Below are 24,357 nucleotides of genomic sequence, written 5' to 3'. Positions count from 1 at the left end.
TCATATACATAAAAATAATTTTAAAAAAAAGAGTAATGCTTGCTTGGCTATGTACCTTTCTATAGAAAATGTTTTACTTTGAAATGCTTTAGATTGTGTGGTTGTTGTCTTGAGACCTCAAGCCCATTTCTAATACCCTATTTTCTGGGAGAGATTCTAAGCTTCTGCATCAATCCTGACCATCTGGGAACGAGACACGAGCAGGACAGAGTCTGCAGGCATCCTGGGTGGGTCTCTGCCCCCTCCACTATTTTAATCACCTCAAAGGATTGTCTAGTCACTGACGCTCTGTTGCTAGCCCTGTCTGGCTGCATTCCCCAAGCCTCTGCGGGACCTGAAGCGGCAGCACTAATGCCTGGCTTGCCTTGAAAACAGCAGTAAGAGGCAGACCTTCTTCCTGCAACGGGGAGCCACCTGCCACACCTAGGTGTGGGTGAGGAAGGGACTTCAGTCACAGCAGTTTTATTCCAACCGTCCATTCCCTTCAGATATGGCTCCTCGTGTTGTGCCTGTTTTGAGTATTAAAAAAAAAAAAAAAGCTCCTAGAGGCAAAATCAATGTATATATAGCACAGAGGATCTTTATTACAACTTGATCAGGGCGGTGACTGTCACCAGCACACTGGTTTGCAAGGGTTTTTTGTTGTTGTTGTTGTTGTTTGGTTTTGGTTTTGGTGTTGGTGTTGTTGGTGTTGTTGTTTTATAGGTCCTTTTCCCTCCCAGCGTTCCCAAAGTAGGGGGTTCTCAGCTTGGCAAGTACTTATCAGTAAAGATACATAAAGGGGTCTGGTGTCCTAAGGTAATAGGCTACAAAACAGGTGCCAAGGGCACTGCAGCTCCAACTTTTTTTCTTTTCTTTTCTTTTTTTCTTTTTTCTTTTTCTTTTTTTTTTTTTTTTCTTTTAGTCCATCTTGCCTGTTCCATTTATCTCCATTTAGCGGTACAGTAACAAAAACAGGAAGTACACTTGTATTGGCAGCCCTGTAGATTTTGTGTTGATTTATAATAGCTACCAGATGATTGTAGCTAACCGACATGATGAAAATTGCTCCTGAAACCATTCCAGAAAGGTGAGATCAAAACCTGAGGCAAGGAGTGATAGTGGAAAACAAAAGAAAGATTAATTAAGCATTATTGTGATTCTTTTGATCGTCTTTGTTTACTCTTTGCTGAGTGAGGGGGGCGCCCGGTTTGGGTTTCAACTGAAGGTCCAGTCCAGTGCTAATTGGCTGTTGCTAGGAGATCAAAAAGCTAGTGCGGGCAGGGCCAGGGCCCTTTGATCTCGGTTACTAGTGCCCCTATCTCCCGTGAGCAGGGAGGGAATGCAGCCCTCCCTACAGCCGTTCCCTTTGAGCCTGTTTCTTGAAACCTTGCCTCAGTAACCCTGAGGTATGGATTTTTCTTTTTGCCCTGGACAACACATTCGGTGTGTCATGAAAAGAGCTACAAGATGTGCCCCAGGGCCGAGGGCCATTTGTTTCCTTACTAGAGAAAGGTTAGGTATTGCTGTAAGGGGGCAGGTCAGCCACGGGACACGAGGGTTTCCATTCATATCGCTGCCTGACAGACCTTGAAGTGCGTTCTAGGTTGTTTTAGAACTGTCCTTGTAAAAATACCTATCAAGAAGTTTAATGGAAATACAAAATGAGGCAACTTCTAGCTTGAGGGTAGATAGTGAGGTGCGTTGCACACTGATTGAATTGGGTTGCTTTGTTGGTATCAATATTTTCCCACCAAAAAGAAAAAAGAGACCGGGCTGGAGAGATGACTTAGAGGTTGAGTTTCCTCTTCAGCTACTGTGGTGTGCCAGGTACCTTCTGTTAGATCCCGCTGCAGGGTGTGGCTGGCAGACCCTGCCCTCTGCCTAGAGGCGCGGCTTCCCCTCTCCCAGAGGCTCTTCACTAGAGCATCCAGACATTTTGGTTCTGCTGCCCCTTTGCCACCTCCTTGCTCTCTCTCTTCTCCTCCCATCACCCCCAGCGTGTGCTGTCTCTCCCCTCCCCCTCCCATGCTGCCCCAAGAAACCTGTGTTTATATAATATAGTCACCATTAGCTAATTCCGTTTTGTTTTTTCTTTTTGTTGTTGTTTTTGGTTTTTGGTATTTGCTTGTTTGGGTTTTTTTGTTTGTTTTTTGTTTTTGTTGGTTTTGAGACAAGGTTTCTCTGTGTTAGCCTTGGCTGTCCGGGACTCACTTTGTAGACCAGGCTGGCCTCGAACTCACAGCGATACACCTGCCTCTGCCTCCTGAGTGCTGAGATTAAAGGCTTGTACTGCCACGACCAGCTCGCACTGGCACTTTTAAAATCACCTACTGCCCCCTGCTTAAATTACATGGCTGGCCGCCATGTTGATTTTGGGATGAAGTAGATGGAGCTATGACTCCATCACCGGCTTGACAGAGATCAATCACATGACTAGTCTCCGTCTTTGTTGTGGGAGAGTCGTGGCTATGCAGCCATCTTTACTGAGGGCTGCCAGCCATATTCAAATCATTGCTGAACTCCAAATTCAGCTTCTGTCTTTTAAGCTTCTGCTATTCAGTCTGTACTGATGCAGTTAATTATAGGGCTGAGCTTTACACAGTCTCTTGTTTTACGTTTTTAAGGATAAGGCTAGGCTAGATAACTAAAAAACAACAATTTGTTTAGCTCGGCAATACTTTGTAGATGATGGTCCTCAAACTGTCAGAGAATCTGTAGAATATATATATTTAAATGTTTGATAAAACTTAGTATGGCCAAGCATGGTGGCACATACCTTTAATCCCAGCCCTCAGGAAGCAGAGGCAGGTGGATCTCTGTGAGTTTGAGGCCAGCCTGGTCTACAAAGCATGTCTAGGACAGCTAAGGCTATATAGTGAAACCCTGTCTTGAAAAACCTTAAAGCCGGGCTGTGGTGGCACACGACCTTAATCCCAGCACTCGAGTGGCAGAGGCAAGCAGATCTCTGTGAGTTCGAGGCCAGCCTGGTCTACTACAGAGTCCAGGACAGCCAAGGCTACACAGAGAAACCATGTCTCGAAAAACCAAACCAAGCAAACAAAACCTTCTATGTTTTGTTCACAAATGCAGGGATTTTGGTCCTAGCTGTTAACTCTTAGTGCAGGATCTGTGTCCTCCTCAGGGCTCTGATCACTGTTCTCAACCCTGTGCCACTTGACCCCATGAAGTTCTGATGAGCATTTTCCTTGACTGGGCTCTCCGTTGGGTATGTGAAAGCTCTCTCCTCACCCAGTCCCCTGTGCTTGGTTATACTTGTGCATTTATCTGCTCAGACTTTAGTACAGGGCCAAGGGGGTGGGGCCCCAGTGACCTTACCCTACCCTCCACCTCCCACTACTCCAATGTGCTGATATCATACTTGCAGGGTCTACAAGGGAAGCCCAGGGACAGAGAATCATGTCTTTCTTATCTTCGAACTCTACAGGTCTGTGCTATGGAGTGTAGCCACTTTATAAATACGCTTTAGTAATTAATGTATTTCATTAAGCAATTAAATATTCAATTAATCAAAATTAAATTAGAATCTAATCCTTGGCCACATGTGCCCCATCTCAAATGCCCCAGAGAGCTGACGATTAAGAACACAATCTCGAGGCTGGAGAGATGGCTCAGAGGTTAAGACCACTGGCTGCTCTTCTAAAGGTCCTGAGTTCAATTCCCAGCAACCACATGATGGCTCACAACCATCTAAAATGAGATCCATCTATAATGAGGTCTAGTGTCCTCTTCTGGTGCACATGCAGGCAAAACACTGTGTATATGTGATAAATAAATAAATCTTTATTAAAAAAAAAAAAAGAACATAGTCTCTACTTGGGGAACCTGCTGATGTCTCTTGACTCAATAGTTGCACGGTGTGCTTTCTTCCAAGCTCACCTAATATGGGCTATCCCTCTCACAGGGGGCATCAAGGCGGTGTGAATGGAATTGGAACTGTAACGCCCACTGGAGATGAGGCAGCAAGGCTGCACAGGGCTTGCTTTGGTGCCTTTCCCTCATCTCAAGGTTTGCAGGATCTTGTTATTGACCTCTGGCTGGACAGGCCCAGAGAGAGTGTGAAGCACGGCGAATCCTAGACAGAACCATAATGCCGTGAGAGCCACTTTGATCTTAACCATTGCAGGTTACTCTACGGCAGCTTACTACTTACTACTTCTGCGTGCAAGTCTTTTAAAAGGAGCTTCACTGAGCACTGTTGCTCCAAAATGAGAAAAGAGACTCTCAGGCAGGTAACGCCTCTCTAGGTAGGGCCCAGTGGAAGACAGTATCAAGAGCAGTCAGACTTCATCCACGGCTTCCAAGACTGGGTGTTAAGTCAGGAAGAAAGGGGGGATGTATGCAAGAGTCTGTTTGTCATCTGCATAGTCCGATGGCCCAGTAAAAAGAGGTCTGTGCCTCTGGCATTGAGTGTGCAGCATGTACAGTCATCTCTCGCCCTGGTGTTTAAAGATGGCGGGTTTTTTGGAGGCATATTTTTCCCGCCTTTGCCACAGCAAACATCAAGTCCTTAACTGGAGCTATGTTGGTAGCACCTCCTGGGAATTCTGTGCAAGCGATGTACAACTGAGTTTGGGGTGTTGTCCCTCAAGAGGAATCTGGTGGGAAAGAATTTGCAGATAGGTGTAATGTCATTTTTGATAATTGTGAAATTTTGGTTTCTCAAACACACACACACACACACACACACACACACACACACACACACACACTAAAAATGTGCTTTCATTTAATGCCAGGTGCAGGGATGTGGGCCTGCTTTGGATTGCCTGCAGCAGCTGACTATGATTTGCCTCGTGCTCCAGCAAAAGTGTGGTTTTGCTAGCAGTAGATGATTTCTACCATTGTGTGATGTTTGGGATGCTGGGAACTTTTCAGATGGCCCATAAATGTAAGGGCCCTGAGAGGCAGCATGTGAGGTTGTTCATCATGTAGGGAGGTTGGTGTCAGTTTGTTAGTAGCTGTGGTCAAAGAAGAAACAAAAGGAAAGAAATTCAGGGATTTTCTCTCTCTCGGTCTTTATGTCTGTCTCTCTTTCTCTCTGTCTCTGTCTCTGTCTCTGTCTCTCTTCTTTCTCTTTTCCCTTCTATATCTGTTTCTTTCCTATCTAATGTTAGACGGTAAATCCAGGGAGATAAAGATGGGAAAAAGAAGAACCCACAAAGTAGCAAAGACAAGCTACAAGCGGCAGCCAACATGCGGCTCAATAAATATGGGAACTTTGATGTCAAGTGCCATGGAGAAAGTGGCAGGAGACAAAGGAATGGATTTTTTCCAAGAGGCCGACAAAAAAAACTTACTTTGGCTGGTGTTGATGGGATGTCCCTGCTTTGTTCCCAGAAGAAACTTTCTGGGGTTCATTTTTTGTTTTTTTGTTTTGTTTTGCTTTGTTTTGTTTTTTGAGACAGAGTTTCTCTGTGTAGCCCTGGCTGGCCTGGAATTTACAGAGATCTGCCTGCCTCTGCCTCCCGAGTGCTGAGATTAAAGGCGTGCACCACCACCACTCAAGCCTGGTTTCTTCTTCTTCTTCTTCTTCTTCTTCTTCTTCTTCTTCTTCATATATTTTGTTTCAAAAAAAGTTGAAAGACTGGATGAGCAGTTTGAAAAATTGCAGGTGTAAATGGAAGGGCCTGAGAAACAGACAAACAAAATGGCTGAAATCAGAAAACAAAAGGGTTGCGGAGTTGGCACGTGGAGGTGGAAGCAGTTGGTAAGCAAGGGACACCTGGAGGAGGAAAGAGGGAAAGAAACTGTGCCAGAAGGCAAGCTTTTCACGTCAGAGAAACGTTGAAAAACAGGGAGGGTAATCTGGTTGAAACAGCCTGTTTCAAAAGAAAGGGTTAATTTTGAACCAAGCTCAGAGTTAGAGGAAGGGCTGCTCAGGGTTACAAGGTCAACCTGCTTTCCCATTAGCCGCACAGCATATGCCAGCTAATGTGTGGAACAAGGTAAAGAGACCATGATTTCATAAGAGATGCACTCACCTTATGCGAAACAAATTCTAAATAATTTGGCTACTCAAAATAGAATTAGTCCCCAAGACTGGAAGGGATTGCTGACAGTTGTACCAGAGACTGGTCTGTAGTTGCGATGCTTAGCATAGTAGAGGGAAGAAGTTTCAGATGCTGAACAATGGGACAGGGCGATGGGAAATAGAGTGAAGGGAGTTCTCTGATATACAAGAACAGATTCGATTTTATAATGTATAGAAAAATGTCGCTTAGCAGCTTTAAGAGCTTGGGACAAAGTTGAGGAGCCCAGGAAAAAGTCCACCTCATTTAAAAGATTATACAAGACCCTGACGAAACCGTCAGTGATTTTTTTTTTTTTTACAAAGGTTAGTTTCAACTGTGAACAATGCCATATTAGGCTCTGACACAAGGCAGATAGATGTTGATAGAGACCTTGGCATTTGAAAATTCAAATACCAAATGTAAAAATATTAGACCATTAAATTCATGAGCAGTGCCTATGGCTGAATAAATGAGGGATAAGACCAATATTGGTTCTAACACGAACCATGCTAACATAATAGGTCAAGCTATAGGTAGAGGTCTCTGATATCAAAATTCCCAGTGCTTCAATTTTGGGGAAGACGGTCATTTGCAAAGAGACTATGACCAAACCCAAAGCTTCAGATTTCAAAATGTCCAGTGTGTTAACTGAGAAATGCAGAACTTTGCACTAGAAAATTGAATAAGCTATTTCTGAGGGCAGTGGTTTCCCTAAGTCTCAAACAGAAAGGACCCCAAGGCTTCCTGGGGTGTGTATGCAGTACAGCAGAGGCTGCTATTGGGTTCAGGAATTCAGATTCAAAACAGATATTCAAGGTAACTTCTTACCATCCAGAAATGGCCTTGGGGGCCTGGCTTGGGACTCCAAAGCAAAAATTATGAGCCATTTCAGTCAAGGAGTAACATGCAGACCAGCATTGGAGATTAAATGCATGCTACTAAAGGCAATATTGCTCTAGACTTAGCCACAGATAAACATCTTATTCTATGTCAAAAAAACCCTCAATGTTGTAGCTACTAGAGTTTATGGTCCTTTGCCCTGAAGGACAGTATGGATGATCTTAGGAAGGAGTAGATTAACTTCCAAGGATTCACTGTGAACCCAGGAATTATAGATGGGGAATTAAAAGGAGAATTAACATTATGGCCTATGTAAAAAGAAAGATGCAATTTAACATGGGTGAAAGGGTTGCTCAACTGCTACTGTTTCCCTACGCCAAAGGCAAAGCTGCTCCTGTAGATATAGCAGGGGGGCTTGGAAGAACTGGAAAATGTGTTCTGGCAAATAGGTGTCAATGATCAGAGGCCAAAATTAAATTTGCCAAGCAAATGTATTTAAATAGGAGGTTTTGTGGATACAGAAGCTGATGTAACTAGCATTTCACAAAAATCTTGGAATTTGGAATGGGCACTTCAAAAGCTTTATACACAATTTCTAGGAATTGGAAATTTATCTCAGATAAAGCATGCAATGTGAGGAATCAGAAGGTCAAATAGGAAAGTTAAGGCCTTATGTCCATAAATTTATGGGGGAGGGGTCTTTTACAACAATGGAGTACTCAGATTAATATTCCTGCAATTCCCAGAGATAGCCCATGATGAACTAAGAGATGAAATGGTAGATGCTCCTAGGGAAGGCATTGATATAGGTCATCAAAACCAAGCCCAGGCTGTGCCAATTGTCCAAACACAGGACACAACATGAATTGAGTTTCCAAATTTATAAGGGGGGGCACTGTTGAAGTACCGCTGGTCCTACCCTTAAAGTGGTTGGCTAATAAACCTGTATGGGTAGATCAATGGCCCTTAACTGAGGAAAAAATTGCAGGTACTTAAACAGCTAGTACAAGAGCAGCTGGAGGGTCAGCATATAAAAGAGTCCTTGGAATTTTCCAGTATTCACTATAAAAAAAGAAATCGTGAAAATGGAGAATGTTAGCATATTTAAGAGTGGGGATTAGAGTAATCCAACCAATGAGTCTCTTATAGTGTGGAATTCCTTTACCTTCTTTATTGCTTAAGGCATGGCTTATAATAGTAGTTGATTTAAACTGGGCGGTGTGGCGCACACCTGAAATCCCAGCACTCGGGAGACAGAGGCAGGTGGATCGCTGTGAGTTCGAGGGCCAGCCTGGTCTACAAAGTGAGTCCAGGACAGTCAAGGCTACACAGAGAAACCTTGGCTTGAAAAGCAAAAAAAAAAAAAAAAAAAAAGAGAACGAGAGAGAGAAAAGTTGATTTAAAAGACTGCTTTTTAAAACTACCCCCCCTTTTATGAGAATAAAGAAAAAAATTGTTTTTATAGTGCCTACTTAAGATAATGCACAGTGTGTAAAAAGATACCAGTGCAAAGTTATTCCACAGGAAACAAGAAGCTGTGGATAGCGTCAAAACTGATAAAGATGGAGGGAGCCGGGCGTGGTGGCGCTCACCTGTAATCCCAGCAGCACTCGGTAAAGAAGAGGCAGGAGGATCGCTGTGAGTTCCAGATCAGCCTGGTCTACAAAGCAAGTCTAGGGCAGCCAAGGCTACACAGAGAAACCCTGTCTTGAAAGACCAAAAGCAAACAAACAAAAAGCCCAAAAACCAAACAAAACCAAAACCGATAAAGATTAGAATTGAGCAGGCGAGGTCTCCTGAAAACCTTGGCCAACGACCCAGAAAAGCACTTATTTCATTGAAAGTGTCTCTGTTTACAATTTTCCGCTATGCACAGCACAATTAATGGTTTAAAACAGAACGGAAGAAATGAATTGATTTTGAGAAGTCTGAAATTTTGGGTTCTTCAAAAAAAAAAACACACAAGAATGTGCTTTTGTGTTAATCCCAGGTGCAGGGATGTGGGCCTGCTTCAGACTGCCTGCAGCAGCTGACTATGATTTGCCTCGTGCTCCAGCAGAAGTGTGGTTTTGCTAGCAGTAGATGATTTCTACCATTGTGTGATGTTTGGGATGCTGGGAACTTTTCAGATGGCCCATAAATGTAAGGGCCCTGAGAGGCAGCATGTGAGGTTGTTCATCATTCAGGGAGATTGGTGTCAGTTTCTTAGTAGCTGTGGTTAAAGAAGAAATCAAAGGAAAGAAATTAAAATCAGGGATCTCTTTCTCTCCGTTTCCTTCTTTCTCTTCTCTATCTTTGTTTCTCACCTATCTGGTGAAACCAGGGAGGAGGAGGAGATAAAGGTTGGGAAAAAATAACCCACAAAATAGCAAAGACCAGATACACATAGATGCAAACTGGAACCTGCTGACAACTTCCCTTGGATGTACCAAGTGGAGGTGGGAGTAAGCCTCTCTCTCCACGTTCAGAACTTCTGGATTACAGAGCACCACCAGGCCTGGACGGTGCGATGTCCGTGATACAGGTAAATTGTCATGTATTGTTTGAGTTCACTGAAAAGCTGGCTTTGGAAGGGACACAGATTTTTCTTGTCTCAAGCCGCCTAAGAACAGCTGCCCTGTGTTTCCTCCCTGCCCAGAAGGTCTTCTCCGTGACTGGTTCTCAGGACGGAGCATTCTTCAGCTAGCCTCCAGAAGGCTGAAGAAAACTCTGTGGCGAGATTCTCAGCCCAGCCTCCCAGAGAAAGGAACCCACACTATACACTCTTTTTTGTTTGTTTGTTTGTTTGTTTTTTGTTTTTCGAGACAAGTTTTCTCTGTGTATCCTTGGCTGTCCTGGAACTCACTCTGTAGACCTGGCTGGCCTCGAACTCACAGGGATCCACCTGCCTTGGCCTCCCGAGTGCTGAGATTAAAGGCGTGAGGCACCAATGCCCGGCAGTTTACTATCTATTTAATAAACTCATTCTCTGGATCTTATCGACCAGTGAGGATGAGAAGGTCTCCCCTGAGATTGCTGAATGTGCCCCAAAATCGTAAGGCAACGAGGAAGAAACTTAATCCGAGCTCATGCCAGCCTCCAACTCACCCAGCCTTATCTCGCTTGCTTGCTTGCTTGAGGCCTGTATCCATCTTGCCCAGAATTCCTCTCTTTCCAGGCAGGATGCCAGAGATGGGGTGGGAAGGGGCTACTGGGCTGGTTGGTTGCATTGACCCATCCCCTCCTAGAAACGGCCAGCCCCAGAAGGAATCGCTGGGAATCGTGGGGCAGGAGGTTTCCGGTCCTCTGAGACCCGCTGCACAGAGCTCCTGAGCGTCACAGTTCCAACGCCTTCAGCTATACCTCCCTGGGGATCAGTGCAAACTCCAGTGGGTCCCAAGTGGTGTGGCTTCAGCTCCATGGCTTACTTGCCAAGTCAGGGGGCTTTGAACAGGTCGTGGTACCTCTAATCTTGGGTTTGTCATCTCTAGTGGCTCCAAATGCTTAAGAGCTGGTGTGAGAACTAAACATTTCAGGATGGTAGGCGATAATCACCACAGCTGAAACACTCATTTCCCAGGGGACACCCCATTAGCATCCCGTGACTTCGTGAACGGGTGAAGAAACAGCAACGACCTGCGTGAAATCTGCTTCCTCCCTGGCTTTTTTCTCTCGGCCTCCTCTCTCAGCTCCTCCCCACCCCCCTACCCCCCCCCCCCCCCCCCCGCTCTGTCTTCTCCCTAAAGCACTCAGCCTCAGTCATGCAGCTGAGGACCTTGGAGCCTCACTGCCTAAAAAGACCTCCCCTCCAGAACCTCCTCTCCTCAGGTTTCTATGTTACTAAAGTGTGGTGCTTAGCAAGCTGAGGAGTAGGCTGTGGGTTGCAACAGTTGGGCTCGCCCTACTGCTCAGCGCACCTCCCCCACCCCTGCCCTTTGGAATTCACAGACGGCAAGAGGATGTCAACACAATGAAAGGACGAACTGTATAAGGACAGGAAATAGTAAAGCCTCAGGCACAGCCCTTACCACTAAGTAGGGTGGGCAGTGCTGAGGCAACTTTGGGCTTCTTGGGGGAAACCAGAAGGAGAGAGACGTGATCACGCTCCCTCTCAGGCAGGCAGAGCGACCAACTTGCTCCAACATGGCAATTCCTGTGGGTGCTGAGCAGATTCTGGTACCCACAGAGAGCCACTGCAGCATCCAAGACAGCTGGATGTGCATAAGCTCTGGGAACGTCTCATTGTACTGAAGCTACTGGGCTTCTATAGACTTTTCAAATGTGTGTAATAAAGCACATGGAAAAAAAAATCAAGGTAACCACAGCAGGGTCAACTGGGGACATGTTGGAGGCAGGAATCATGAGTGCCTTGTGTTTTTCATTTTCTGTGACACTTAGATTTATTCTATCTTAAATGTCATTTTCCTGCATTATTATACCGGAATACTTTTAGTATATATATCATATATTTTTTTATGTATGTTATAATTTAACTACCACAGCATTATTGTTTCTATTGACAGGCACAGACACATTTTGATGACAATGGAGAAAATCACTTTCAGGAAAAGGAAAGAGCTTCTGGAAACAGTCTGCGTGCACAGCCCGGGTCTTGGTTCCTCTGTGGTCAGCAGAGGCCCCTGTGCCTCAGGGTGCTTCATGGCGCCCTGTACTTTCTATCTCAAGATTGGCAAGACCTCCTCCACCTGCATGGACGGGTTCATTGTCAGTGGAGTGGCCCACCCGGACGGGCTGGGAGGTGAGCTCCTCGGAGGACCCTAAGTGAAGTGCTGCTCCTCCTGGAAACAGATTTCTAGGCGGCAAAGCCCTAAACAGAGAAAAGTTGCTGGCAGAAAAGGAATTCCTATTAGTTAGGCCCACTGTTTAGTGGAATTTCCCATACGCTTATCTGGAAACATCCCATCAGCCTAGTTTGATGATGTCTGCAGATTTGGGCTACTTCCTGCAGCACCCCACTCGGCAGCATTCCCTGTGACTAAAAGAACACACTTTGTTCCCTCTTGCGCGGGGGAAGCTTTTAGACTCTGCCATGCTGCCAGCTCTCATAACCCTCCCTTCCCCCCCCCCCCCCCCCGCCCCGAACCAGGCATTTCCCTAAACTTAGGTTGTAGCCAACATGTCCTTACTGGGGGGAAAAAAAAGAAGGCTGGCCTTGGCGCCCAAGGGCACCTTGTAGGGCTAAGGAGGCCTGTAGTCCTACACAGCTTCCCTAGAAGGTGCCACTGCTCCCTCATCTTGTCTCCAGTGACCAGATCCTGTGCCTGCACCACAAATGCTCAGAGTGACACGTGGGGGAGCAGTGACCTGAGGTCCCCAAACTGAGACATTCATATCAAGCCTGAGGTCAGAGGACAGGACCTTCCTTCGGGTCCTGCCAGATTAAACTCACAATGGCTTCCTTTTTACTTATATAGACTTAGAACTAGTTTCAGAAATACATTACAAATTTAAAGTTTTAACCTTAAGCCAGATGTATCTACTGTTGTTGTGTGTGTATATATATATATATCTCAAAACACAAGCAGCCTACACAAGGTAAACCTTAGTTTAATTTTTGTGAGCACGATGCCTGCCAAGCATCTCTTGGCATCTTACTCTGCACCAGCTTTCCTTCTACAGCAGAAAGCCCTGGGAAATGTCCCACTCAGCCTCAGGCCCCAGCCCACCGCCACACCCATTCAAGCTAACTATGCTCAGAGTGCGCGCATCCTAATTCACTTCCTCCTCCTAACCTCTCAGGGGTAGGCACTATTATTATTCCACCCGCAGAAGACCACCACCGTGATCGAACTAGACCACTACGCTGATCCGGGTGTCGGCAGCAGGTGTATAAACGTGTAGGGACCAGTATTCCACAGGCAGTCCTACTGTGCAATAATAAGCATCAAAGCAGCTGACGGGTGCATCTTTCTACAAAGCACCCCCCCACCCCCCACCCCCGGCGCGCACGCGCCAGGGAGCTGCATCTGAACTCTACCCAATATTTCAGGCAGAAAGGATGGCCTCTCTTACAGAGCATGGGTCTAAGTGGAAGAAACATTGCCACACTGTTCTCTCTTGGGACCGTCAACAGCAAACACCACGGGAAAGGTGAATTCAGACCAACTGTGCCTAAACCACATTTGCCAAGTCTGATGCCAGCCACTGGCTATCAGAGAAGTTCAGGGAGGGAAGAAATGTCGATTCCAGGGTCGGATGCTCGCGAAGGTGACGGGAGCAGGATCCCTCCACTTGGGCACTCTGGGAGGGGGAGGGGGAGGGGCAGTGGGCGTGTGTTTATAGCAGAAGCTACACGGTCTGCACGGAGGGATCTCCAGTGCAGTGGCTATTAAGGGTTCTCCGGAAGGGGAGCCATGTCTCTGACCCCGGACCACAGCCTAAAGAGGGAGATGGTCGGGAGGGAGCGTACTTAGGCTGGACTGCTGTCAGCCAGGTCCTCCTCAACCTGCTGGCAGGTCAGCAGTGGACATGTGTCAGGAAGGAAACACAGTTCATTTGGTCGCAGCTGACCCCGGGCCATGTCTGGGCTGGCTACTGCTCTTCTTTTGGCCCAGGCCTCAAAAGGGACGTCATCTGTCTCCAATAGCCACCTGGGGCTGATAAAACTCCAGAAATGGAGTGTAGCAGGCCCCTGCCTCTGGTCAGAACACGGTCAGAGGACTCAAGTGTGAAAACTTCTGTTCCCAGGGGACCAACATTTCATGTCTATGACCTGTCTCCTCCTCTCCAAACAGTGGGCGCAACCCCTGTTTAACTCACACACAGAGGGTCACCAGGAGATCATGTGATAACTGTCCTGTGCATAGGCTTCAAAAGGCTTCGGACCCATGGGAGCCCTGGAGAGTAACATATCTCCCTTGTAACTTCTTCCACCCGCACTTGCTTGTGAGACAACTGCCACCCCAATTGTCTGGCTCATGCTCTGGGTCCATGACGCTGGGTGTTCACGCACACCACAACTGAAGCACTCGCTGCTCAGGCTTTGTTTGGGGTTTCTGTATCACACCACAAAACCCACAGCAGGCCCTAAGAACATTCCAATAACACAGAGCAGGAACTGAGGACAGGTCAAGCGTCTGCCCCATGGCACGTTGTCTCATACGTGTGGCCTGCATCCAAGCTTGCCCACTTTGGGGAAGAGTTCTGTCTGGTGGAGGTGAGAACGTTCAGCCCAATGGATTGTTTACCACATTTGGGGCTGTTTCTATAGGGAGGTTCTTTGTCTTCTTTGGGGTGGGCTGAGTGTTGCCAGGAGTTAACTTGTCTTGTTGTAAATATGTCTTTGAAATGGTGAAAACAACTTTAAATGCAAAAAAAAAAAAAGTGTGGGGGCTGGAGAGATGGCTCAGAGGTTAAGAGCACTGGCTGCTCTTCCAGAGGTCCTGAGTTCAATTTCCAGCAACCACATGGTGGCTCACAACCATCCAAGATGAGATCTGGTGCTCTCTTCTAGTGTGCATGAAGACAGTGTACTCATATACATAAATAAATCTTTTTTTTAAAAAGTGCGACCTGAGAACACGTTACTATATTGCCTCTTTTCAATCAGCCACACTTATACTTTAAGTTCACAGCACACTACGAGACCCCTCTTCCTAAAGCTTGTTTGATTCATCCGGTTCCCCGGACATACACACACTTCCTCCAGGCTATCAAGAGCCAGAGAACCAGGAATCTGGAAAACACAGTAACTTCCTATGGCCTTCTGCTGCCAGTGTGTCACCAGTCACCCCTGTTTTAAACGATTGTGGGTTAAGAAGCAAAGATGCTAAAAATATCGAAACATAAGCCACACAAGAAACTGAGTCTGCAGTCTAGGAAAGCTACTGCCTGTGCCAGCAGGCCATCTGGACAGAGCCACAGAGGCTGCCCCACCACTCTCTGCAGAGGCTGCTACAGTGGCTGCGATTTGCATATTAAGACCAAGACTCCTTAAGCAAAGGCTGTGAGCTCTCAGCCTGGCCTCTGCCCACTTGTTTAGCCAGTAGATCAGACTCTGGGAGCCCAGAGACGTTCCCTGAGACCTCTCATGCTTGGAGCCACCTCCCTGGTTCTCTGAGCTTAACTGCTTGCCTCCAGATATGGTCAGTTAGGGAGAAGCTAATTATATATGCAACTGCCGTGAGTGCGGTTGGTTTGGAATGCTCGGAATTCTGAGACAGTTAGGAGTCCAACAGATGACTCACTGGCCCCTCCAGAGTGGTCAGTACTGAAAGGCAGTGGGGATCTGTCCCTGTCCCCACCCAGGTGGGGGAGTGTTCAGTAAGCCTGCATCTGGCAGAAAGGCATTGTCTGTTAGTCAGTCAGTTCAGGGTAAAATAACCAAGAGTTGACACGGGATTTGGGCCATTCTCTGAGACCAGGTCCCTTCTCCAAGAAGCCATTTATCTCCCTGTCACCACCTTAAGGCAGGAGGATTTGGGTAGCCGATGACAAGTCCTAGGTTTCCTATCCAGGGCATGACTCAGGGATGTCAGAGGCATCTCTGCCTTCTCAGGACTAACTGGTTTCTCCACCCTGCATTACTGCCACGCGATGTGATCCAGAGAAATCCACTTAGTCTAAATTGCAGTGCATCCACCCATAAGGTAAGGCTGCCACACCTGGCAGCAGATGACACAGCTTGCTTTTCCAGGAGCTGTAAACGCACAGACGTCTAGAAATCACCATGACAACAGGTCTGTTAATTCTTCCAGACACATAACTTAAGATTTTGTAGGATGGGCTCAGAGGTTAAGAGCACTGGCTGGTCTTCCAAAGGCCCGGAGTCCAATTCCCAGCAACCACATGGTGGCTCACAACCATCTGTAATGAGATCTGATGCCCTCTTCTGGTGTACATTAAAAAAAAAAAAAAAAAGATTTTGTAGGTAATACTTATGAAATACAAGACGTGTTTTTTTTTCTGGTTATTTTTTTTTCTGTTTATCTTCAAAAATAACAAAATACTAGCAAGCAAGTCCTGACACCAAGGGGCTGAACACTATTCCCAGCTTTGACTAAAAGCCATCAGAAATGGGCAGTCACACTTCTCAGCCAGTGTTTCCATGTCTGTCTCAGCTCCAGGGAGTGCTCCTTGATACGTGTCTCTAGATAAAGCGAGGCTCTCACCCCTCATCAGAGAGCTTTCTTTTTAGCCGGGCAGTGTGGTGGTGCACGCCTTTAATCCCGGCACTCAGGAGGCAGAGGCAGGTGGATCTCTAAGGAGTTCGAGGCCAGCCTGGTCTACAAAGAGAGTCCAGGACAGCTAAGGCAACACAGAGAAATCCTGTCTCAAAAAACAAAAACAAACAAACAAACAATAAATAAAAGGTTTCTTTCTGCAGGAGATGGAGGCTATCACGGAGAAGCACAACAGGTCAAAATGCTGAGGGTAAGCGACGGTCACGAGACCAGCCTCAGGGGTGCACCACACCACATCTGAGGCTCAGGCCTTGAGATGGTGTTTCCCGGGCAGGACAGAGAAGCTGCACTCATGAGCTCTGAACACAAGACCGTGACCGGCACATGCCAATGTGACCTGGGGAGACGTTCACAAGGCCCCACCCCTAGATGAGAGCCATGGGTAGTCAATAGCTGCTGAGACAGGAAGAGCCAGTTTTCTTCAGAGTTGAGACCCTGCTAGGCTGCCGAGCCTAAGTCCATACGGGAGCACTCATCGGGCTCAGCGCAATGCATACATTCATACACACAAACATACATAATTCACGATTTCTATAATTATACGCACACATAATGATAGGAGCCATGAGTGTGAGCACGGTGTTCTGGGGGAGGACGTCGTAGCTGGAGTTGGGAGAGAGAAGGATAGAAATGGTGAAAATGTATTACACTTATGGATGAAAATCTCAAAACTTGGGGGCTGGAGAGATGGCTCAGAGGTTAAGAGCACTGGCTGCGCTTCCAAAGGTCCTGAGTTCAATTCCTGGCAACTACATGGTAGCTCACAACATCTGTAATAAGATTTGGTGTCCTCTTCTGGCCTGTAGGAACTACGTGCAGGTAGAACACTGTATATATAATAAATAAATCTTTAAAAAGTCTCAAAACTTATAATGAAAAACAAAGTATTTCTATACAATATTTGCGGCTATTTCAACTGTCATGGTTTGGGTGAGAATGACCCCCATAGGCTCACACACTGAATGCTTGGTCCCCAGTCGGTGGCACTATTTTGGGAAGGATCAGAGGTGTGGCCTTGCTGGAAGAGGTGTGTCACTGGGGGCGCATCAGGCCCAGCCTCTCTCTCCCTGACTCCTGCTTGCGGATCAGATGTGAGCACTCGAGGCATTATACCTGCCTGCTTGCTGCCATTTTTTCCCACCATGTTGATCATGGGCTCACTTTATCAAAGTGTAAGCAAAGCCTCCCATTACATGTTTCCTTCTATAAGTTGCCTTGGTCACGGTGTCTCTTCATAGCAATGGAACAGTGGCTAAGACACACACCAAAGTACAACGCCTGCTGCCCTCAGCCCTGCTGTGGCCCAGAGGCTCCCTAGGAGCCAGAGCCTAAGCTACTGCTACCAGCAAGATCAGCTGCTGTCTCCACAAAGGCACCTGGCTACAGAACACAGGAAAGATAGCAGTGGGCTCAGAGTCTGCACGCGGGTGGCTGATCCCTGACGCACCCTGCCCACTCAGAAAGGTGGAAATGAGCAACTGGCAGACAGCGGGGTCGAGTCTCAAATAGCACACTTAGCCAGCACACTGACGTCTGAAGGAATTCCCGTGATGACCTGAGGCACCATACTTAAGAGGCAAACCACAAAGATGTGTTGCACTGTGTGAGATAAAGCTCATGTCCCATAAAACTCCCATATTTTGAAAATGCTTGTAGTTGGGGCTGGAGAGATGGCTCAGTGGTTAAGAGCACCTTCTGCTCTTCCAACGGTCCTGAGTTCAATTCCCAACAACCACATGGTGGCTCACAACCATCTGTAATGTGATCTGATGCCCTCTTCTGACCTACAGGTGTTCATGCAGGCAGGGCACTGTATACATAATAGTAAATAAATATCTTTAAAAAAGAAAGAATAGAAAGTGGTTGTAGGCCAAAAGAAGGCGTCAAATCTCTTGGAGTTAGAAATGATTGCAAGGGCTGGAGAGGATGGCTCAGAGGTTAAGAGCACTGGCTACTCTTCCAAAGGTCATGATTTCAATTCCCAGCAACCACACGGTGGCTCACAACCATCTATAACGAGGTCTGGTGCTCTCTTCTGGCCTGCAGGCAGAATGCTGTATACATAGTAAATCATTAAAAAAATAAAAATGAAAAAATAATAAAAAAATAAAAATGAAAATGATTGTGAGCCACCATGCAAGTGCTGGGAATCAAACCCCTGTCCTTTGGAAGAGTAGCCAGTGCTTTCACCCTCTGAGCCATCTCTCCAGACCTTGTTGCTCTACATGCTGTTGCTCTACACCACTTTTCAAGGATGCTAAGCACTTTGACTATTGTAGACTCTTCCTAGAATTAGAATCCTGCCATTTGTCCCCTGGACAGGCTTATATTACTTAGCATAATGTAGTCTAGGTTTGCGCATCCTGTCACAAATGGTTGGGTTTCCTCCTTTACTGAGGCTGAATACTATTCCATGGTACAGATGCATCGCATTTGCTTGACGACACATGCGATGGACTCGTAAGCTGCTTCCCTGTAAGGTAGCCAAGGTAGCCCAAGTGTGGTACTTCGTAGCTATCCCCTTAGCCCAGCACTTTGTTGAGTCTGTAGGTCACCAAGGAAGCTTTCCCTCTCACCGTATTCCCGCAGGAACACAAAAGCACTCACCAGCTCTCCCCTTAATGCTTCCAGCCCCTCTTACTGACACCAAGCTGAAGGTGAAGCCTAGCCTTTTGGGGCCTATTGACGATCCACACTGCAGCTTCCCCTTGGTTGGCCAGTTTCACCCCAGTGACTGCCAGCTGAAAAATGAGCCCTTGGCAAGGCAGCCAGCTGGAGGCCTGTGGTGGGAGAGCTCAGGCCCCAGCTCTGCCAGCTCCCTTTTGGACTATCTTCTCAGACAGCTGGTCTCTGGGGTGCCTTGCAGCAGGCTGAACTCCTAGATGCTGCAGACAACACCTTCAAGGGGTGGACTTCGGGGACCTTTCTCAGTGAAACGGTGAGCAGTGCCCAGGCTGGGTGGTGAGGATGTACCATCGGTTCACTTAGCACATCTACAGGGCATTTGCACTGTGCACTTGTCTGTGCACTGTGCCAGGGCCCTGTGATGTAGATGTAAAAAGGCCACGTTGAGCACACGGCATAGTAGACTCTGCTCTAACAAACTGAATTGCATAGTCCATAACTCAAAATCACATGACAGAGGGAAAGACAAAAAAGTGAACAGGCTGAGGAGAGAAGCGGAGCCCTTAGAGGGCACCCTGCTGGTCATGTTAAAGAACTTCCGCAGGGCAGTGGTGGTGCACACCTTTAATCTCAGCACTTGGGAGTCAGAGGCAGCCGGATCACTGTGAGTTCGAGGCCAGCCTGGTCTACAAAGTGAGTCCAGGATAGCCAAGCTTACACAGGGAAACCCTGTCTCGAGAAAAAACAAAAAAACAACCCCCCCCAAACCACTTACTTCCAAGAGATGGGGGGCCCTCAGTGGCAATCTGTAAACCAAGACATGATTTCAAAGGGTGGGGAGGAACAGAAGAGAGGAAAGGAGGAAGAAATAGAGGGGTGCTGTGAGGATTTAGTTTGTCAAATAATAGCATCTTTAATCCTGGCAGAGGCAGAGGATCTCGGGAGGAGTTGAAGGCTAGCTGTCTGTGTTGGTTTGTCTGCATCTTCATAGAATTTTTTCAACTGTTGACTCAGAATTAACGGGGCTCAGGTCCTTCATTTCTTAGAGTGCATGCTTTTACTTTGCACGTTGGCACAATTCATTTCTGTTTTAGTTTGCTAGACTGTTGGTGTGATAAACACTGAGGCACACAATGGGCTGGCTGTCGGTCAACTAGCAACTAAGAAGAAGTCCTGTCTCGAAAAACAAAACAAAACAAAGAACTTGCTGGGCAATGGTGGTGAATGCCTTTAATTCCAGCACTCCAGAGGCAGAGGCAGGCAGATGTCTGTGAGTTCAAGGCCAGCCTAGTCTACAGAGAAAGTTCCAGCCAGGCCTACACAGAGAAACCCTTTTTCAAGAGGGGGTGGAGAAGGAGGAGGAAGAGGAGAGAAGGAGAAAAAGAAAAAGAAGAAGAAGAAGAAGAAGAAGAAGAAGAAGAAGAAGAAGAAGAAGAAGAAAAGAAGAAGAAATAAAAGAGAAGAGAAAAAAAGAAAATGAAAACTGGGCGTGGTGGAGCACGCCTCTAATCCCAGCACTCAGGAGGCAGAGGCAGGCGGATCTCTGTGAGTTCAAGGCCAGCCTGGTCTACAAAGTGAGTCCAGGACAGCCAAGATAATGACTCACAGGTATTTTAACGATTTAAAAATAAGATGCCAGGCAGCAGATATTATATGGAGAAATTTATTAAATGAGTATGGGGAGAGAAGAAAAGGGGGGAGGGATAACCCAGAGAGAGAGAGAGAGACAGACAGACAGACAGAGACAGAAGAAGAGAGAGGAGGAGGGAGAGAGGAGGTAAGAAGTAAGAGAGGTGAGGGGGGGCAGAGGGGAGAGGGTGAAAGGGGTGAAAGAGGAGACACACACACACACACACACACACACACACACACACACACACACACACACACACACGGTGGGTCTGTCCTTTTCTATAGCCCTGGGTAGGGCCACGCCCCATGACAGGTAGGCAATGACATCACAGGTAGGCCGACTGAAGCAGAATCCTAACAGGCATGGTCTGATCAAGGCAAATCTTCAAGTGGCATTTCCTCTCTCCAAGAGATTGTAGGTTTGTGTCGAAATAGATCCAAGACTTCCAGAAGAAGGTTCAAGAGCTTCCAAAGCAGCTCGACCTGACCCCACTGGCCATGAAGCGCCTGTAAAGAGAACCGATCATGCTTGAAAAGGTCCTGCTGGTAACAGCTGTCTCCGGGAGGAAGCCTGGGTGTGCTCTGGCGCCACCCACTGGCCATTCTTGCATTTCAGGCTCTTAAGCAAAGGCGCTTTAGCTCCGCCTTACACTTAGGTTTGAAAGTGATTAAGTGATTTCGTATGGATTGTTGCAGACGATAACTCGAGAATCATTAATCCTCTTTGTGTCTCCAGCGTCTTTGTTAGCTTTTCCAACACTATGACAAAATATTTTAAGCCAAGTTGAAGGAGGAAGCTTTGGCTCAAGACATCAGAGGACTGAGTCCAGGACCACTGGAGCCAGTAAGGTAGGGCGTGGTAGAGCAGACAGTTTCTGTGCCTACAGCAAGGTATGGTGCAGAAAGGCTCATCACCACAGCCACCTGGAAGCAGGGTGAGGGCAAAGGACTGTGGGCGCGATATCACCTCCAAGGATGCACCCCCAGGGACTCTCTTACTCCACTAGGCCCACCTCCTAGTTTCTAGCACCTTCCAGTAGACCACCTTGCTATGAATCCGTGAGTGGGTTAATCCACTGATGGAGTAGAGACACTGGGGACCAAACACACGAGCTGTCAGATGCATTCCAGATCCTTAGAACGGCCTTGGGGCGCATGCCACAGGTGAGTGTCATTTTGCTGCTCAGTATTTGAAGGACAGACATCTGCTTTCCAGTGGAAGATGTGGTGGAAGCCAGGCCCCACCCCTGCGCAGTCACCCACACCTCCTTAGCCAGCCACGCCCCCACAGCCAACCGCGCCTCCCCAGGCTTTTTATTATTTTTCCCATTACTCTCATAGAGGCGGTCTCACAGAAGAGCATCAGCACCATGCAAAATGCCTTCCAGCTGTTGTTTCACCGGGTAGTTCTCTAAACATTGCCTACGCCATACCTTGTGATTGCCCCCATTTCACAGATGGAGCGTTGAGACTGAGGTGACCTAATGATGAAGCAAACCTGTCCACTATGACCCTCTGCTGGTCGTCAGCTAAACTACAGGGTCATTGCTCTTGTTAACCCTCCCTGAACACAAGAGACCTGTTCTGCACACACACACACTGGTGTAGTGGGAATTTCCTTTTAAAAAACATTGTTTTGGTGCCGGGCGTGGCGGCACAAGCCTTTAATCCCAGCACTTGGAAGGCAGAGGCAGGAGAATTGCTATGAGTTCGAGGCCAGGCTGGTCTACAAAGGGAGTCTAGGAGAGCCAAGGCTACACAGAGAAACCCCGTCTCAAAAAACAAAACCACCCAGAGTTTTGTTTTGAGTTTTTGTTGTTGTTTGAAATCCCAGCTGTGGGTATATGGGGCTGCTTCAAAGCAACTATGATTTGCCTCATGCTCTAGCAGAGGTTTGGTTTTGCCAGCTGCAGATAGTTTCTGCAATTGTGCAACATTTGTAATTCTGGGAAATTTTCAGAAGATATGTAAATGCTAGCGCCCTGATAGGTGGCATGGATGGTTCTCAGTCATTCAGAGGGGCTTGTTAGTAGTTAGGTCGTTGCGATTTGTTAGTAGTTGTGGTCAAAGAAGATTTTAGATTCAGGGATCTCTCTCTTTCCCCATCTAGGGCTACAGTTCCCAGCCCCACATGCTCCACAGTGGCTTCCTATGCCCTGGAGCACATCAGAGGAATATGAAGACTATGGGTCACTTTTGGGATGACCCCTAAGCCAGTGGAGTAGACAGGAGGCACCATGTGTACAGCTCAGCACAGTGACAGGACTCAGTCGCCATGTGAGGGGTCATCAGTGGGGCTGCGGGGTGGGGAACTTAGAGCAGAGAGCAGGGTCACTTCTAGGCCTTTCCTGAAAAATTCAAGTGGCAACATCTTCCCTTCCCACCTGTGACTAATGTGGAATCTCTGGACTACAACTCCCAAGCCACCCTGCTCCATGGCAATAGTGTTCCGGTTCATGGCAGGCTCAGAGCTTGCTCTCTGAAAGCCTGAGTCTGGGTTGCCCATCCATACACACCTTTCTGCTCATTCATCCCCCTGCTGGTACAACTGTCCTGCCAAGCTCTGATTTACTTTTAATTACCTATCAGCCTTATAAGTATACTTACGAAAAATATATATAATTAGTTCAGATATTCCTAAAGTGCCTTCATGGATCAGTTAAATCTTCTGCATCACTTCTTTTTCTTTTTAGGAGTTGTTATGTGTACAGTGCTCTGCCTGAATGTATACTTACACATCAGAAGAGGGCATCAAATCCCATTATAGATGGTTGTGAGATACCTTGTGGTTGCTGGGAATTGAACTCAGGGCCTCTGGAAGAGCAGCCAGTGCTCTTAACCTCTGAGCCGTCTCTCCAGCCTGCTGCATCTCTTTTGAACACGAGTCACGAGAGTCTAAATTTCCATATGTTGTTTTTGTCTCTTCAAGAGAAAAGGTTGATGGATTTTGTCCCTTGACAGATGGGGCCTTGTGCTTGGCTTTGCAAACATAGTTACAACTTTTAGCTTCAATATTGTTTATGACAGTATCTGAGCTGTGGTGGCAAAGTTGAGTGGGTAAAAACAAGTGGAAAATATTCTCTCAGTCCCGTGACATGGAATGGGTGGTAACCACTATAGCCAAGAGGCCAGAGAGTGCAGGGTTTTAATTCTTATTACATTTGTTTGTTTGTTTATTTGTTTGTTTGGTCAGTGTGTATACCACGATGTTTGTGTGTGGAAATCTGTGATGCTAATCTTGGTTGTCAGCTTAACCGCCTATGGAATCAACCATAATGCAAACAGCTGGGCATGCCTATGAGGCATTACTCTTTTTTGTTTGTTTGTTTTGTTTGTTTGTTTAGAGACAAGATTTCTCTGTGTAGCCCTGGCTGTCCTGGACTGCTTTGTAGACCATGCTGGCCTCGAACTCACAAAGATCCACCTGTCTCTGCCTCCAGAATGCTGGGATGAAAGGCGTGAGTCACCGCATCCAGCTAGGGGAATACTCATGACTGGATCGCCTGAAGTGAGAAGATCCAGCCCACATCTGGGCCACACCTCTGGTGGCAGCCCTTGTAAAAAGACATAGAATGAGGAAGCTTTTGCTTTTTGCCTGTTTCCCTCACCCTCGGTGGCAAGCTCATCCATCCTGCTGCGGAGGCTGCTCCTCTGCTCTGCTCTTAGAATCCAGTCTTGCAGATTCCAACGCAGCCTGACTGGCAGCTCTCTAGACCTCTCCGGGACTCAGGCACCAGACCGGAACCGCTACAATGAACAACCACGTGGTGCTCGGCCTCTCAGCGATTCAGGGAGCAGCGTCTGTCTTCCCCTCCTCACATCTCACCCAGTTGGCTTCCTACAGTGGTCATTACATAAATATTGTACATAAATAGTGTACATAAATATTGCTAACAGCTTATTATCTCCTTAAAATGAGATCATGATTCTGTCTGCGTGAAGTTAAGGACGCTCAGCCACCATGCCTTGTAGGGAGCGGTGAAGCCCTGGTTGAGCTGAAGTCCTAAGTGAATGTGTCTTCCGACTCGGGCACAGCTATGTTAAAGGGCGCTCACAGCAAAGCT

General features: G+C 47.0%; 1 long non-coding RNA gene across 1 annotated transcript; it reads left to right on the top strand.

Moving 5' to 3' along the window:
- Window positions 1-15,142: 15,142 nt before the first annotated feature.
- On the top strand, window positions 15,143-24,128 carry LOC311608971. Its single transcript, XR_014783206.1, has 3 exons — window positions 15,143-15,442; window positions 16,180-16,226; window positions 23,734-24,128. It is a non-coding gene; the product is annotated as an uncharacterized lncRNA (long non-coding RNA).
- Window positions 24,129-24,357: the final 229 nt, after the last annotated feature.

This window comes from Acomys minous, assembly GCF_964271855.1.
Source record: "Acomys minous genome assembly, chromosome: 11".
NCBI lineage: Eukaryota > Metazoa > Chordata > Mammalia > Rodentia > Muridae > Acomys > Acomys minous.
The sequence above is the reverse complement of the archived record's forward strand: the minus strand, read 5'-3'. Positions and strand labels throughout refer to the sequence as shown.